Source organism: Cupressus sempervirens, chromosome 4, assembly GCF_028749045.1.
Source record: "Cupressus sempervirens isolate cs-2001-9-10 chromosome 4, ASM2874904v1, whole genome shotgun sequence".
Lineage (NCBI taxonomy): Eukaryota > Viridiplantae > Streptophyta > Pinopsida > Cupressales > Cupressaceae > Cupressus > Cupressus sempervirens.
In genome coordinates this window covers 553,378,521-553,395,051 of record NC_143121.1, presented here as the reverse complement: position 1 = coordinate 553,395,051, position 16,531 = coordinate 553,378,521, and the positions used below count along the sequence as shown (strand labels likewise).

Below are 16,531 nucleotides of genomic sequence, written 5' to 3'. Positions count from 1 at the left end.
TAAGTTCATTAGAGAGAGGGAGCTGAGAAAGCTAGTAGGTTCCGAACAAATTCCTAGTTGAAGCCGAGCAAATTCAACTTCAGTAAGTGTCGAGTGAACTTCAAGTGCCAAGTAGAAACAAGTGTCAAGCATAAACAAGTGTCGAGTAGAATTAAGTGTCGAGCAAGAATCAAGTGCCGAGCAGAAACAAGTGTCGAGCAGAATCAAGTGCCAAGCAAGAATCAAGTGCCGAGAAAAAACAAGTGTCGAGTAGATATAAGTGCCGAGTAACACAAAGATGCCATGCATTAGTAAACCAATAGTGCCGAGTTGCTGCATTATTTCAAAAATCAAAGATTTGCCAGAACTAAGCCGATAAGGTTGTTATCTTGAATTCTGTGAATTAAATAGAAGATAAAAATGATGAGTTGGTGGCACAGAACATCATGTAGAACATTTTTGGAGAATACAACTGGACTCTAGATGAATTTTTCTAGATAAGAGAAAGATATGGGGTAGATACATTGTATCTTACCTAATCCATTTGAAACCCTAAAATTAGAGAGGGAGAATTGAGCGGCAAAGGCAATCCAGATTTCTATTTAATGAGTAATAAGGCTACGAAGAAAAGATAGAGAAGAGAGGTCAAGCATGAAAGCATAAGTGCTGAAGGAGGTGCTAAGGAGTAAGAAAGAATAGTTACTCTTCTTCAATAGATGACCATAGATATGATTGCATTGATATGATGAGTAAGAAGACTCAAGGAGATGAAGCTTAAGATGACAAGCTATCAGAGCTGAAGTAATTAAAGCCAAGCAAAGGATTGAGCTGAAGTGTGATCTGAAATTTGCAAGATATGTTGTAAGTTGTATCAGATCAAAAAGCCATTATTGTTACTTTCTAGCAATTGTAATAGATAGTTTAAATCCTATGGACTTAGGTTGGTTTAATAGCCATGTTATAAATCCTTTAACAGGGTGACATTCCAAGTGAATAATCTAAAGTCCTTTGATGGGGCCCATTCCTAACAATATGGTGAAATCCTCTAACAAGGTCACATTTAATAGTGTGTTGTAAGCCTTTAACAGGGCAAGCTTTTAACAAGGCATCACTTTAGAAGAGTGAAAATTAAGTAGCATGTTACTGGTGGTTTTTCCCAAATTGGGTTTCCACGTAAATCACTGTGTCATGTGTTGATCTTGCATGTTTTATTCCTGCATATTGATTTACTATAATTTGCTAGGATGATTGATTTAAGTTGGATGAATGAAAAGTTTATGGGCTCATTATAAGTTGTGAAAAAGTATTATTAGGGCATTTGGACCTTTGATAACTGATTCACCCCCCCCCCCCCTCTCAGTTATTCTAAAGAATTCTAATAGGGGCTAGGTGGCATGGATAAATGTGACATTGAAAGGACACCTTCAATGAAAAAAGATTTGGTTACAAAATTCTGTTAGCATGGTTTTCCTATTGAAGAGGAAAGCCTGATTGAGGAGGAGAATATGGATTATCATAGTGCAGTAGAAAAGGATTTAGCTCATTGCATAACAAAAATGTTCTTAGTATGAAGAATATTCTAACAAATTCAAGAAAATACAATTCACCCATAGGTGCACCAATAACTTAAGTTTTTGGAAAATTCAAATAAGGAATTATCACTCTTTTGCCATCAAATATTTAAGGATCAGGCATATACATCACATGCAGGAGGTGTGAGGAAAGAGAAATGAAGGGAAAAGGGTGATGAGAATCAACACAAAGATTCTAAGGATCAATATCTAGAGGAAGTGAAGAGAAAGATGTTTAAGGGAAAAAAGGACACTTCAGTTTCATTGTCCTCACTCAATAATTTTATAAGGAAAAGTCATCAAAACATGAGATGCTTACTAATTTATTGTTAAAATATTATAAAGTTTCTTTTATTTATCTTGAAACTAAATAGACACAGTCTACACAAACAAAATAAGGCCTTAATCTGGTGCTTTGAGCTTGCTCCCTCTAATTTTTATTGAGACTACGAATATCCTTCCGAGTAAATAGACACTCAAAATTTCATTGTTGTGCAAAAAATGGCCTACTTGAAGACCTTGCTCTACACCTTTTTAAAGGGATCACAAACAACACAACTTCAACACCGAGCTTTTTCATTTTCTATAAATTCATCATAGATGCTTTCATGTAAATATGTCCAAGATCCAGCACAAAAATATTGGCCCTAAAGAATGAAGTGATTTGATAAGCATTGTCAAATATTTAACATATAAAATTAGATACATATATGAAACTAAAATCCCTACTTGGTTGAAAAATAAAGTGAAGTGTGCAAGCTTTGTAACCTAATCAACATCTGCATCTTCACATACAATAAAAGGAGACTTCCCTCCTAGGTCAAGTGTCACTAGCTTAAGGTTTCTTGTTGAAGCTAGTTTCAATACCTCTTGACCAATGGTAGTTGACCCTATGAATTAAGAAAAAAAATGACAATGGATCAATCATCATCAAATATGGGTAAGTATTTTTGATTAGGCCTACTCAAACCCAACAAAAATCAAAGATGGATGTCTAAAGAACAGTTGTAACTAACTATGTTGGACTCAAATTGATTAGCCTTCTTAGAAGGGTTTGTAACAATATCATTATGATGGTATTAGTTGAATTGATATAATTACTTGGTGTTCTTTCTTCAAAAATTGAGTGAAATATTATTTATGAGTTCAAGGGGAATCAAATAAGAAGAAAGTGAAAAGTAAACAAATATAAGGTTTCTTCCCACATTCCAATTGAAATACAACATGTTGCTTTCTAAAAATGCCAATGAGAATTTCTCAAGAATATATCTCCAAGTTTCTATTCATAGGTTCTAGATTTATGGTGTTACTATTTTTTGTTAAATGATCAAAAAAAGGTGATACAAATTTGTGTGCACAAAATGTAGTAGTTAACCAAATGTCTCACTCTATTGGTCAACACCATCTCTTGGCCTCTTCCAAATGAACACAACCATTAGGACTTATCCAAAAAACCTATATATACTCCCATAATAAGAAACCACTCATAACCCCTTCAACAACTCACTAAACATATTCTACTCTAATTACATTGTCTTCACTCCTAATCCCATTCACTAATCATGTACATTATTTCTCCTTCAATAGTATCTTGTTTCATCAACTATACCTCTTGCTACTCACAAAATCTACCTCATTTCCTTCATTCTTATTTCCACTAAATAGTCAACTACTCATGACAAAAATTTGATCCTAGTAGATTCACACAGTTTTGTACAACCGAGGTAACATCTTCCTGATGAAAAGTTAGGGACAAAGTATTCCATGATAACTGATGGTAGGCCAACAAGCATTTTCACTAGGGTAACCACTCAATATTCAACTAGGTAACATCCTCCTAATGAAAATTTAGGTACAAAATATTCCATGCTAACAGATGGTAGGCCAACAACCATTTCCACTCTTGGGAAAGTTTTCTACTATGCGTGCATCATATATGTAGAAAGCAAAAAAATATTCCATTCTTTTGGTGTATACTTGGGATAAGCAATGCACTGATTATAGAGGAGAGATCATCCATAAGACCTCTCTTTCCCATGTTTCTTTCTTGTTTTTTTTCATCACCTACAACAAATGTCAAGCTCCTATTATGTTTGACATTAGAAATTCATTAGCCTAGCACACCTTTTTTCATCGTAGTTTTTACATGGAGAGACATTTTATAGATGTAAATTAAAATATGGTTCAAATACATTTAATGGAGAATATTGTAAGTAACCTGGATGGAAAAACATAGACAACAAAATTAACACAATATTTTACCTTCTTCATCTGTTCTATTTGACTATTCATTTATCTCAATCTTTGCTTCTTCATTCCCAAAGGCTTCTTCTTTAAAAAAAAACATTTTGAATGAAAAGGGATCTTGAATTATTTGTGCATTGCATAGATGTTGTGTACCATGATATATTAAACAAAGATAATAATAATAAAGTCATTAATTGTGTACAACATGTTGGTGATATTTCCCTAAATAGTTTATATTTATCTTGTACCAAAGTTTGAAAATGGTGCTAAAAATGGTTGCCGTTGAGAAGGAATAAAGTAGCTATGCAGTTTGAGAATAATGTTGAATCACCTTGTATAGTTTTTGCTATTCAAATAAAAGCATCATATACCAGAAGCATCGTTGATAATTGGGAAACTTGGAAAAAAAAAATTAATATAATCATAGAGATTATTTAAATTTGAGTCTTGCACCTTGTTTCTCTTCAATCTCAATTGCCTCTACTTCAATTCTTGTGTCTTCTTCTTATACATTTTGAATGAAAATGGATAGTGAATTATGTATTCTTACATTGCACAAATCATCACCTAAACTACTATGTTCATTCGAATCATATATTCACCTACTTTAATCTCAATTGCTTTGTGATCTTCTTTTTATCCTAATCCTTGTTGGGATGTATGAGTATCTATTTGAGGAAGCAACATTCTCATGTTAAGGGAAATATTAAAGTCATTACTCAAACCATTATTATCCCATTTTTTTTGGATATAATTATTCAATTGTGTGTTGTATTTGATGTTACAAAAATATCATATCTATTATTAGTCAGAGTCTACCAAGCTCAGTTGCTCAGTAAGGCAAAAGACAGAGTCTACTGAGCTCAGAAGGTTAGAAAAGCGTATTACAGAGTCTACCAAGCATTTCTAGAGGTTACACTATGAAAATAGTTTCTATCAAACTCACTCAGGTGCTAAAGGCTTCTGTGGCAGAAATCAATTCCTACCAAGCTAGCAAGGTCAGCAAAGGAAAGTTAGTTCTTACCGAGTTCACTCGATCTCCAAAATATTTTGTAGAGTTTACAGTGTTTATCAAGCTTCACTTGGTTAACATTGGAAATCATTTTTTGGAGCAATGTTTATCGAGAAACGTCGGCCAATGAAGGATTTCATTGTTTTGGGAAATAAAGTTTTTTTTTTTAATGTAATATTTGTAGCTGACTGTTGTATGGTTTATTGGTAAATGTAACTTGTAAATGAGCCGACTTGACAATTTGTAATGTATAAATAAAAGGTCAAGTTGTGGATTCTAAATGTAATAAATGGGCATGCAAATGAGTTGATTGTGTGAAGAAGAAGTGTAAGTGAATGTTGAAGAAATCAAATATCCTTGAGGAGAAGCAGAGTTGTATTCGATCAGTAAGGATCTATTGCAGCAAAGTAGAGATCTATATCAGTAAAGTTTAGTTGCATCTCATTTTGTTACTTTCTCACCATTGTAGTAGTAATTCATAAATCTCTTAATAGAGTTAGTCTAATAGCCATTTTGTAAATCCTCTAACAAGGTGGAGAGTTCTATTGAATTGTTCTAAAGTCCTCTAGCAATGCCATTCCTAGTAGGGTGATTAAATCCTCTAACCTGGTCACACCTAACAGAGTGTTTTGTAACCTTTAATTGAGTTGGCTCCTAATGGGGCTCACTTTAGAAGAGTAAAAATTGGTAGCTAGTTACTTGGTGGTTTTTTCCCATTTTGGGTTTCCATATTAAATCTGGTGTCTCTTGTGTTCATGTTATTTACTTTTGCATGCATGTTAATGATTATGAATGCTTAAAGCTCAGTAACAAGTTAATCTATCAAGTTACAACATTTTTTTGTGTAGCTATTGAGTGATAGCAGTAACTAGTTATTTAAGGCATCTAAAGGATTTGTGGATTTTCTTTTGTGGTAATTGATTCACAACCCCCCCCCCCCCCCTCCCTCCTCAGTTACTCCATCTATAATTCCAACAATTTTCTCATGTTTAGCTTAAAAGAATTGTAACTCAAATATTTTTACCTAAATGTGTGAGCTCTCTTTTAAGTTTAGCTATAGATTCTTCAAAATATCACTTTATTCCTTCACCTACAACATTAAATTGAAAGAAAATGAATTAATGTGGTGCAAATTTAGAATGTGATTAATCCCAGTTATCTAAATTCAAAAATTCTCACCTATTTTAAATCTTTTTGGAGTTGCAATTGTAGTTTTGAACTTTGGATCCACTTTATCATTACCATGAGCAACTTTACTATTGGAAGATTCTTCAATACTTTCCCACACACCTAGCTTCCTTTTCAAAAAGTCATTGGACTCTAAGTCACTAGGTTCTAGTAGCCTTAGTGGTAGTTGAACTATCTTTCTTAAATATTTCTCTACCAACTCCTCATTATCTTCACTATTGTTATTGTTATTACTATACTTTCTTAATATTTCCCTATGAATCTATTGGGCATTTGTTTTGCACGAGGTCAATGATAGGAATCCATAGTGTAATTCCTCTCTTGAAAAGAAAATCTTTTTAAGGATCCGCTCCAAGGTTCAGTGTTTGTCTTGTGATGTACCAAAATTTTCTCAATAGAAGATAAATGTGAGTGTTCACAAGGAGGCCTTTGCTGGTTCAAAAAACTCTTTTTGTCTTGGAATTGAAGTAAAATCTCTTTGTTGTCTCAAAAATATCACACCAAAAGAACAATGTTTTTTTATTTTCTATTTTTCAATGAATGCAACTCTAACAATGCAGCTACTATGAGGTCCTATTATAATAGGGGGTTAGCAAAGAAAATAACAAAACTAAAAGGAAATAACATGAAATCAAATAACTTGAAATTGAAATTCCTAAATGGACATAAGCTACAGAATGCAACACACTGTGAGTTAAACCTTTGAAGAAATCAGTAGGAAACCAATGAAAATAGGAGCAGCGCTTCCTAGAATCCACTGATGCAATCGTCAGTGAGAATCTTTAACAAATCAAATGATATTTCACTCTTCATCAAATTGAAAGGCCACGAAAAGTGCACTCATGCGAGACAAAAAGCTATGTAGACACAATTGGGTGATCTCTTCTCAAGCTCGTTACGTCAACAAAATTCATATATCTGTAGCAAACACCAAAACTAAAAGATCGCACAACCAGAAACAATGCAATAAACCTTTGGCTCAATCACAATCTCATGAATAAAAATTCACAAAACAATGACACATTCAGGCAAGAATAACTACACTCCAAATGCTAGCACTAAAAGCATAATTTTATTGCATAATAATGGCAGCCCTTTTTACATTTTACAATGGGGTATTTATAAGAAATCGTCTCCTCAATTTGTGTTGAGAGTGAGAGATATCTTAATGCAATAAAATTCTTTGAAAACATTTAAACAAACTAAACATATACAAACTGACAATCTAACTGGTGCTTAGAGGGACTCCATCCATATTTTATTCATTAATTGGATGCATGAGCCCTTTACATGTCAAAAACAATGAAACCATGAAAGAGAAAGTAGGAGGAAGCCATCAGTCAAAGTAGAAGTGCACAGAGACACCAAAAATAGAAGTTGGCCCTTCACTTGATGTATGTCAGAGTTAACTTGCCATCAAAATGCATTTCCAATGCATGGAAAGTGCTATTTTTAGAATTGGCAGTCAACTGTCGGTGCACCTCTGAATTGCAGAGCTATGGAGCTGCGAACCTGTAGAGTTGCGGACCTGCAAATCTACAGAGTTGTGGAGTTGTGGATCTCGACTGGGTCAAAATCTTAAAATTTTACTAAGTGTCAAAATTAAAATTTTGGCATCTGGGTTTTGCTCATCTTTATCCTAAAGATATGTTTGGATGTTTGCCCTTGAATTTCTCTATAATCTAAGTAATCTTAGTAGCATCAAGAAGATCCAAAGCATCATACTTATCTTTGACCTTCTATCTGTAGTTGTCTAGCCCAATTCGAGTTTCTGCAAAATCTCTGAGTTTGGTGTCCAACTCTAACAATGCTTCTTCTATCCTGAAGGCTTGTTTGATGTCTTCATCACTGGATGCTTCCTCTAAAATCTCTCTAGAATTCTCCACAACTACCTCAACTTGTAAAATCTTCTCTCGTTCTTCATCTTTAAAAATATCTAAGCATGCATCACTGTACAACTTTTCTACTTCCAAAATTTGCTCTCAGGCTTGGTCCTTGAGCCTATGTATCTCATCATGCAATGTCTCCATCACTTTATTTCCCTCTACAATCTTTTCTATCCAATCATCTATCATGTCTAACTCTTATTCAGTATATACATCAATCAGAATGTGGTACCTTTGTCCTTTTATGGCTTGTAGAGTTTGTAAATGCTTGCTCCAAACCCATACCTCATCCATAATACTAAAGTCCTGCCTCAAAATTGCCATGATCTTATCAAAATTCTCTTGTGTAGCATGTAATAACTTTAGACTTCCTGTAATTATAGTGACACCCCTATCCTCAAGGTTGTCTCACCAATCCTGACAAACTCTCAAAAATGGACTGAGTTGTACACCTTCCCCTTCCTTAAGAATGGTAGTCAAAGTCTCCTTAGGGCATTCAGAATCAAGAGGACCAATAACTTTAGTTAAATATCTTTTAAAGATCTCAACTTGCCTTCAAAGTGCTCTGATTTCAATCTCATCATGTTCCATATGGTTAAGAACCTCCTTGACTCCCATAGTCATCATCCATCAAGAAGTATCCCGCGTAGGCTTTCCCAACATGATATCCTTCACTTCATAGTCCTGAAGGCTAACAACTTCTTCATCTGTACCTTTTGGAGGGTGAGCCACCTGTGCAAATAGGTCCTGGTTTCGAGTAGTAGTAATGAATGCAAATGGTGTTGCATCATGTAATGGAGAGTTAGGTTTGTTCAAAATCTCTGCAATGTCACAAATATCATCCTCTGAAGCAAGGAGTTGATGCTTAGCACTTCTCATTATTTCCTTCTAAAACCATCCCAAGATATGTCTTTCTATAACCTTGGCTCTAGATGATGAAGGGATGTGTTGAACTACCTCCTTCCCTTTTTCGCTCTTGCTCGAAGTCTCCTGTTGTGAGGGTTCTTCTTCTGTAGTCTCAATTTCTGTAGATCATGTAGTTTGATCCTCAACTTCTAGGGGAGGCCATTGTATACATTCTACTACCTGTGCTTCTTTTGATGGCTCATCAATAACCGTTGGTTCTAGTTCTCCTTGTAATGACAATTTCTTCTAAACATGTTCTGTTGAACTTAGAGGTGGAGGTGTCATTGAAACCTTATCTACCATCATAACCTAAGGTGAAGATGGGGGCTTGGATGAGGACCTTGTGTCTTAGGTGGCATCTACGTCCAATCTTGTTGTTGAAATTCACCTGTAGGAGTATCTCTAATCTTATCTCCAACCAATTTTGTACCCACTAGCATGAAATCAAAATCTGGAATGGAGAGAATATCATCATCTAGCTCCCTTTTCTCATTCACCCATCATTGTACTTCATCTTTTGAAGAAGAGAGTTGTATCATTTCAGCTTGGGTGGGTGGTGGGGTATTTGTGACATTCTTCTTTCTTTCCAAATTTGTGGCTTTGGCCAGTCAATTTTTCCTTTGTAGAGGCACTTGCTCTTCCTCCTCATCTGACTCTATTTCATCCTCATATGATTCTTCCTCAGGAATGGTTTTAGGAACAGATGGATTAGGCACTAATCTTTTATGAACTCTTTGCCTCTTGTTCATTCTAACCTTGACCCTCCTTTGCTTCTGTGGAACCATAGGAAAAGTGGGCTCTTCATGCATCAGATGAATGGACATCTCTGGAATCTCTCCTTCTTATTGGTTTGAAAAAATAGGAGGTAATGGAAAATCAACCTGGATATGAGAAATTCCAGGGTCTCGGGGGTCCTGGGGAGTAGATTCGTGTTGCAGCGAAGGGGCCTATTCTTCAACATGCTCTATCTAGATCCTCTGAGGAGAGGCTCTCTTCCTCTTATCTTTCTTATTCTCTGAAGGATGGTAGCATCCCACTAGACGATCAAGCTAGTAGACTATTTCTAGGTTGGTAGGAGATTGGAGTGCAAAGATAGGAACTGTGACTTTCCTCCCCTTTACCCTTTCTGGGTGAGCATGTGCATGGAATATCACTGTATCTAGAATTGGATCAAGTGGAAAGGGTTTCTTGATCCAACTCTTTGTCATTATGATGACATGTCTCACTCAATGATTAATATCATCTCCTTCCTCTCTATCAATTTCTACATTTAGGATGGGCCTTTCGCTAACTTTATCTATATTGAATAAGGGATCCAGTAGCTCCTGTGAATCTTGTAACCTTATCTCATCCAAGATGGTCAAATGGAGAGCCTTCTTTGCTAAATACAAAGTCATTCTACAATAGTCCCTGATATGAACATCATAGTCATTTGTGGCATTCATCCAATAATCTTCAATGGCGTCTTCGTGGTAGAACTCTTTTCCTGCCAGATTTTCCACTTAACCAACATTGTCAAAGAATGGCCAAGGAGAGTTATATTCTTCATGAGGATAATTTTCCCATTCCCATTCAAAAGTTGGGATATCCTGCTTTCTCTTTACCTGGTATGCTCCTATTATAAAAGGCCAATCCCAACAAGGCCTTCGTTGTTTCTTGATCCTCTCATAAGTTGACTCAATCTATTGAGAAATTTCCATTAAAACTAACTTGTCACTTGGGTATCTTGGGAAGTTCTTTGAATGGATGGATGCACCACCAACCCAAATGTATGTGAATTTTTGGAACTGGATGAAATATGCACCAAGAGCTGTGATCTGTGCCTTGGCCTCATTAGACAATCTCTTCCCATAATCCCCTTTGATGAATCGAATGATGGCAAAGATGAAGGCATCATTCACAATCCTGTACTCTTTGCTTTGTGATGAGAGCTTCTTCTTAACTAGCTGAGGATAAACTATATATGGCCATGCATTAGGATCCTACATACTACCCTTCTTGTACAACTCGAGATAGTCAGTGGCTCTCGTGTCAAGTAAATATACCACATGAGAAGTCATATAGAACTTCTTTTTTTCCTTTACTGTCTGCAACTAGTCACACAAGTTCTCACTAAGTGTGGTGGCCCAATCCAGTGGCATCTTTGTGTGTCTAATGGTCTTAATTAAGTTAACCATGAATGGAGCAAGATGACCAGCTACAGGAAATCCCATAACTCTGCTCAAGAGAATGATTGAATATCCAATGTCATCCTTCATGTATCCTCGAGTCATATCTACTTTACTGATTGTGTTCCCTTGAGATGGCCTCTCAATGAAGTATGAGGAATTTATGATGTTGATTGCCTCCTGGTGATGATCCTTATGCCACCTCTCAGCTACTTCATATGAAAGCCTAATAAACTGATCAGCTCTAGGTAGGTGAAAAACCCTCTTGATATTATCAGGTCATAGATCTAAGACCACTTCCCCAGTGATGCTCTTTACCACACTTTCCTTAGGAACAAACTGTCAAGATAAAGTCATAATCAATTCAACTGACTAAACAGTCCCAGGATGTGATGTTGTATTTACCAATCTAGATTGGATTAAGGCAGATCTCAAAGAAGATCTTTCAGTTGGGTTGTTACAAACCCTCAAAAACTGTCCCAAGTCCATGTGTCCAAGTTCTGTGTCTTTGATCTCAGAGTGTTCATCATGCAACTGTGACTTTGGGGTTATGCCTTGGAACTTGTACACAATTGGTTTTGCTGTTGATTTGGATGTGGACGACATTTGATTATATTACCTGCACGTCACAAAGAGAAAAATAATGATTAATTATTGGATATATATAAAATGTAAAAAAAAAAAAATGATCTCCTAGAACTTATTTAAATTATTATTATTTTTAAAAAAAAAAATTCTTTTTTTTTTTACTTTACTTTAAAAAAATTAAATTAAAAAATAAAAAATAAAAATAAAACTAAAACATGGGGGGTTAAGGCGCCACGGTGGTGGCCCAAAGAGCATGGTGGCACGGTGGTCGCGCACACGCTCAAGAGGGCGCGGTGGTGGCTATGCACATGAGTCCAAAAGGGCACGGGATGGCTACCAAATAGCACCATGCCACACGACCTAGAGGGTACACATAGTGGTGCTCGTGCACAGCCTACAGGGCGCATGCAACAGTGCACCATGTGCAGCCCAAAGGGTGTGCACAGTGCCATGCAGTGGTTCACTACGCATGGCCCAGAAGGGCGTCGCAGTGGCACGCGCACCTCCAAAAGGGGGCACGCAATGCCGCACCACACGCTTCCTCTTCTGGTCATTCACACGTGCGAGCGCGAGGGCTGCATGGAGGTGGAGGGGGGGAAGGTTTCCATACCTTTCCCTCCTTAGCTCTTCTTCAAAAAAAAAAAAAAATGAAGTAAAAAAAAAGGGGGAAGGGCAATTTTACAACCTCCCTTCCCTTTTTTTGTTTGCCTTTTCAAAAGAGCACGTGCCTCAATGAGCGCGCACACAAAATTATTATTATTATTATTTGACCTTTTGACTTTAAAATTCTAACTTATTTAACTGAGTTTTCTTCTCCCAACTCCCAAACTATGAGTTAGGGAGTCAAAAAAATGTAGGGGGTCTCGATTCCTAGTAAGGAATGAGACGTGTGTTGTGGAGACCACAATAGAATCATGTCATTTTCCATGCTCAAAATAACATTAATCTTTCAAGTGGCCAAAAGCATATCGATTACTAATAATACCTGCCAATATAAAGTCATTAAGAAATTCAAAAAGCTAGAGACTAATATTTCATCAATATAGAAATTGCAAGTGGAGACAAATGGGTTATTAAAGTTATACATGCAAAATGACATTTTCTTTGCAATGATCTAGATCATCAATGAAGACTATCATCTTGAGCTTATTACTACAAGTAGGGGGAAACTTGTGAATCTTTGTTTCTAGAATATTGTTCTCATCCCAACTCCACATAATGCAACACCGTATAAAAGAAAACACCTCCCACTTCAAGGAACATTTTTAATATAGAATTCCTTTCAAAAAAATGATATCATCAATAACATTTTGATGATAACCAAGCTTTTTGTTGTGGTCTAGGAGAGACATGTAGTCCACAATTTGAGAACTAATGGGTTTGACAAAAGACATGAAAGACTTCCTCACACCCCAAGCAACTACAATCAACAATGTTGGAAGACCACCATATTTGAGTTTCTCTAGATCTTTATTTTCCCACTCTAATTCCAATAGATACACTATCATTTTCACCAAGAGATTAACATAGTTAGTTGTCATGCAATCATAACTTAATGTTGAGCTTCACTTGGTTTTGAGAATAGTTTAATATTCTCTACCAACTAGGACCAACCACATGAAAGAGAAATCTCATTTGCACCCCCCCCCCCCCACTAACATCTAAATTCCTTGTTAACATCTAAAATCCATTCATTATATTAATAAAATGTAACATTCATGAATTATCACATAATAACATTCATTAACACATAAGTTTCATTAGAACATTCAATAGAACATAATTAAATGTTAATCTAGACATAAACATCAATAATTATCAAATAACTTACATAAATGAGAATCATTTATTTTATGTCATTCCCTATATTGTTGCAGAGGCATATCCATGTCATCATTAACATTTCTTGTCACCCGTGGACGTAATCTCATTGTCCTTTGTAAAGGTGGGGCCTTTGCAATAACAAATAAAAGGGTTAAATTTAAAAAATTCAACACTTACAAAGATTTTAAAGAACATTGTAGTGCCCTTTACCTTGTCCATCCACACCATCTTTCCCGATGGCTTGAACCTCAACATGCTCATTAGGAACAACCTCTACATCTCCTGCAATTGCAAATACAAGATGTTTCTTAATCACAACACATTATAGTTAAATTTGTATTACTACACCAAATTCAATTTAGAGTGTTTACTTGTATTAATAATTCAAAAAAAAAAAAATTGAATAGAGAATATATACCTTAAGTACTATGATGCACATTCAAATCGATGCCTTCATGGTGTTTGGTTGGTGTATCAAGATTGGCAAGCTACAATCCAACATAAATAATTAGTGCATTTATCAATAATACATACATATAAATACAAGAAAAATACTAAGAAATGTTAATCATTCATTTTAATACATATAAATATATTCACTTTAAAGTTTTAAACAAATATATAATCATTGTTTGTAATGAACCCATTTTGGGGGTCATTCATTTTTGTGCGACTTTTCCTTTTATTTATATCCTTTGCCATATTTTTTCTGATTTGTATGTGACATGATTGTAACCTCTTTCAAGCATGATATTTTTTGTAAGATTGAAACAATGATCTATTATAGATGATATGTTGACTGTATAACACTAATTGTGCACTCTTGCGTATTGTTGTGGTCTATCCATGTAGGTGCCTTCCAATTCTTTACAACATCTTTGATAATTTGTCCTTTGTTCTACCTCCTATAGTTGTTATCATTTCAAAACCTTGAGGGTATCTGATGTTTCGCATGTCATTCAAACTCTAATGATTTCTATAATTTCCTTTCTATCTTAGATTCTAAGTATCTTGATAAATATTTTCCTTGTCAAATACAAAGTTAATAACAATCCTTAGATTCATATGATATCTTCATTTCGATGCAAATGCTCTAGGAAATTATTAAACTTCTTGACAATGCTGAGTGTGATATCTCTCCTGGCAATTATTGGATGCCAAATTGATTATGGTCCCCTGTATGTGGACTATAATCTCAGTTATATCTTCTACTTAAGAGTCATAAATCCTCAATAAAAGAGACATGACTCATTCCTAATTACGTCTCTCCATAGCAGCCAAATTATTTATCTCTAATCATTATTAGCTATTTATCAATATAATTGTCATGGTATATCTTTATGTAACCTCTAATATATTACTTTTAATCATCTAAGTTGACTTCCTCTTCACTAAAACTAATTGAGACATTCGTTGTGGCTATTCTTTTATGTGGACTGTGCAAGCATCCTGCTAATAGCATAGTCAACTCGTTGGTTCCAATGTGACTCAAGAGTAGGGTCGACCTTATTTGCAAAGAACATAGATAGTTCAGATTACCATCATGCTTTTTTTCAATATTATTAATCACTATCATGGAATGAATTTTTGTTGCCTGCATGATATTGATTGGTATCAATATAGATAATTGATATATCATAATTTACATTCTTCCTTTAATCATATTAAGAGCTATCATATTTTATAATATATTAATAATAAATTTATTATAATTGATATATTTCTTTTATACTTTGAATGACGATTCATATATTAAAATATTATATTATTATTTATGTAATTATATTATTTTCATATTATCAATATATCAATTGATATAGTATATGATATTATATAGAGACATGTTTTATTTTCATAATATAATAATTATATTATATTGATTATGTAATCATATTAATAACAACATTATAACATATCATATATTATATTAATAATAATAATATTAGTAATATCATTATTCTTAACACTATTACGCAGTATATTCTCTTTATATATTATTTATCTATAATAGTTGTCTATCAACTATAGAATATAATTACTCACTCTATATAATTTGGTTGACTATTATCTTATTTATTGATAATACTAAATTATTATAATTTATTATTTTATCATCATATTAATCATATTTAAAACCACATGATTATATCAATCAATATGCTATCAATCTTCTATTTAATTTATATTATTATTTTATTCGCACTATTATTTTATTATCAATCTTATAAATATGGGGACATCATAGTCCTCCCCTCTTGAATTTGCTTTTCCTCAAGAAAAGACAACTTATAAGACTATGTTCATGTAATGTTAATATCTTTATGATGTAAGAAAATATAAGCATATATAAATATTGATGCATAAATACACATAGCAAGCACAAAGTAGAGACATGAATGCATAAAAACACAAAGCATACACGATGAAGATAGATGATGCATGAAGGCACAAAGCATACACGATGCAGACACATCATACATTCCTTGTTGACTCTCTATAATTTAATTTTCACAAGGAGGTAGAGTAAAGGGAATGATTTATAAAAATATACTTCTCCGATATGCCTTTTGATCATGGATCCTGCAAGACAAATAATTATTAGCATATAATAGCTCCAAAGAAAGATGAGTCTTGTGATGATCTCTTTTCTCATTTACATAATTATTTGGAAAGAATCCTCCTTTCCTCATTAGGATCATCATAAGATGGTAGATTTACGATGAAAAGGGCACATGAAATAGGCTACAAGTGGTTCCCTAAAGGATATCCTGTCATGTGCTTGGAATTACTCTGCCTCTCCCTCCACCAACTCCCTACCTTAGGATATCATAATGTGATGAAAAAATTAATCCAATGAATGTAATTATTTGGAAGATTTCTTCTTATAGTAATAGACAACCTTCTCTCTCCGGGTTATGATCAACTCAAGATGGTAGATTGACGGTGCAGAGGGTGTGTGAAACAAGCTACAAGCTATTCCTTGGAGGATATCCATCACGTGCTTGAATTTACTCTGCCTTTGCCTCCACCAACTCCCTATCTTAAGAGATCATAATGTAAACGAGAAAATTAATCTAATAAACATAATTATTTGGCACAAGAATCTTTCTCTCTGCTTATTACAATCATCTTGAAATGGTAGATTTATGGTGCAAAGGGCGC

The 16,531-nt window shown here is 34.6% G+C and overlaps 1 pseudogene; it reads right to left on the bottom strand.

The window, feature by feature from the left end:
* The window catches only part of LOC149562381 (putative serine/threonine-protein kinase At1g54610 pseudogene), a 113,438-nt pseudogene that overhangs the window by 76,358 nt on the left and 20,549 nt on the right, over positions 1–16,531 (bottom strand).